A 2,570-nucleotide genomic window follows, 5' to 3' on the forward strand; every position below is an offset into this window, starting at 1 on the left:
GCAGCACGAGGTTGCTAGCTTTCTTGCAAGGGCGGCGGTGGCATTACAGAGATTACTTGCTGCAGCGCCAAATTTGTTAGTGCTGAGGATGACTCTCCAACCGTCTGTATCCAGGCCTGAAGTGCCGGCCCCTCCCTGTGTTGTCAGAGCTTTTTTCCACACCTTCCCACCCCCCGTTATTTTCTCGAACAGGACAGCATTTGGAGGGATACAGGCACCCTGGAACCTGATGCCTTCTTCACGTGCAGGGGGATATTTTTTCTTCAGTTATTGTAATGTCTCGCTACTGTACTGTATTTATTGGCGGTGTGGGGGGTGGGGGGGGGTAACCTGGAGAAGTGTGGTGGTATATAACACACACACACACTGTACCTTTTCTCACAAACATTAATATATTTACCCTCTACACCCCACAAAACTTCTTTAACCACCCCCACCACTACTTCTACCACAATTAATACCATCACTACCACAACCACTACCACTACTACCATACCACCACAATTAATCCCATCATAACCAACCATACACACCCATCCCCTCCAATAACCACAACAGTGAATCCCCACAACTAACAACAACCACAACCACAACAGTGAATCTCCACAACTAACAACAACCACAACCACAACAGTGAATCCCCACAACTAACAACAACCACAACCACAACAGTGAATCCCCACAACTAACAACAACCACAACCACAACAGTGAATCCCCACAACAACAACAACCACAACCACAACAGTGAATCCCCACAACTAACAAACCACAACCACAACAGTGAATCCCCACAACTAACAACAACCACAACCACAACAGTAAATCCCCACAACTAACACCAACCACAACCACAACAGTGAATCCCCACAACTAACAACAACCACAACCACAACAGTGAATCTCCACAACTAACAACAACCACAACCACAACAGTGAATCCCCACAACTAACAACAACCACAACAGTGAATCCCCACAACTAACAACAACATCAACCCCATAAAAAATAACATCTCCCATCTACAACCACACTCCCTCCCCTCCACCCTCTCACCTTACCTACCTGCCACGAATCAGAGGATCATTCCATTCTCTAAATCCAACCTAACTAACAAATTAACTCACGTACAAACATATACACAGACAGATAGACAGTCAGACAACAGACAAAAGACCTCGATGGAACAAAAACATGTTATAAAAACTCGTGTCTAAATATGTCTGAAACATTGTCACGTTCTTTATTTAATTCCCGCTATCAATGTTTTTTAAGGGTGTTTACGCTGGAGGTTTTCGTGAGGTGGAACCGTTTGTTGGCGCTCACTAATGTGTCGACTCTGTCCTGGCAAACGGTGCTTGTTTTGTGTGTGTGTGGGGGGGTAGAAAGAGGGGAGGGGGAGGAGAGGGGGACTTGTTGTCTGAGGTGGGAGGGAGGGAGGTAGAGGGTTGTGGGGGTGGGAGGGGTAGGGAGTGTAGAGGGTAATATTAATGTTTGTGAGAAGGTAAAGTGTGTGTGTGTTATATACCACCACACTTCTCCAGGTTACCTCCCCACACACACACACAGGATGACACACGCAAGTTATGTACTAAACACACACACATTATATGTCTGTTTAAATAGATTATTGTAATTATTATTTTATATTTTGACAATTGCCTGAAGAAAGAATGTCAGTCACCTTCACATGATTCTTAAACGCGCATGTCGACATAAAGCATGTACACATGACACTTTGAATACATAAAAAGGAGTGACGTACACGCACTAATGCTCAAATGTGTACAATCACGACCATAAACATTATCTTTGTGCAGAGACATACATACTGTACATACATACAGACACAATGGTTGCCCTTCGTGTTTGAGGAAAAACCAGACCAAGGGCCACCTAGGCGTGAATTTGTTTAAGGTGTAGAAGCTGTCGCCAATACAACAACCACACCCTAAGTAAACGCGTTGCATGACCCAGTGTCAAGGAATAGTCCGAGAAGACCGGACAACTCACCAATTGCATTGGCTAGTCATTACACCGGAACACAAGCCGCAAATCGATTAACATCCAAGTCCCCAATTACTCCTGGGTAGACAGAGGCAAATGGCATGAAGAAACTACCCATTGTTTCACCCTGCCCGGGGATCGAACCCAGGCAGGTCGCCCTAAAACAATTGTCAGGAGTGGGATTCGAACCCACGCCCTCAGAGAGGACCAGAATGCCCGTTACCCTTTTATCAGAAGGGAAGTTACCTTGAGTCTGGCGCCTTAGACCACTCGGCCATCCTGACACACATGCTTAAATAAAGGAAGACATACAGATAAGCAAACATATATACACGCTAATTGAGGCCTCAGACACACCTAAATAGGACATCAATAGTCGTAACAAGTGATTATTTCCATTTTACTGTCTACACTGCTGCTGTCACCATAACCAACACAAGATAATGAGTTTTACCTGAGTTATTCGTTGGTAGCACTGATTTTTTTATGTTTATTTTCTTATTATTTATTACTATTTATTATTATTATTATTATTATTATTATTATTATTATTATTATTATTAT

The 2,570-nt window shown here is 43.6% G+C and overlaps 1 non-coding gene across 1 annotated transcript; it reads right to left on the bottom strand.

The window, feature by feature from the left end:
* Positions 1-2,174: 2,174 nt before the first annotated feature.
* On the bottom strand, positions 2,175-2,290 carry Trnal-caa. Its single transcript has 2 exons — positions 2,253-2,290; positions 2,175-2,219 (listed from the first exon to the last, which is right to left on the bottom strand). It is a non-coding gene; the product is annotated as a tRNA-Leu (tRNA).
* Between the last annotated feature and the right edge of the window lie 280 nt (positions 2,291-2,570).

Source organism: Homarus americanus, unplaced genomic scaffold (genome assembly GCF_018991925.1).
Source record: "Homarus americanus isolate GMGI-L3 unplaced genomic scaffold, GMGI_Hamer_2.0 scaffold54742, whole genome shotgun sequence".
NCBI lineage: Eukaryota > Metazoa > Arthropoda > Malacostraca > Decapoda > Nephropidae > Homarus > Homarus americanus.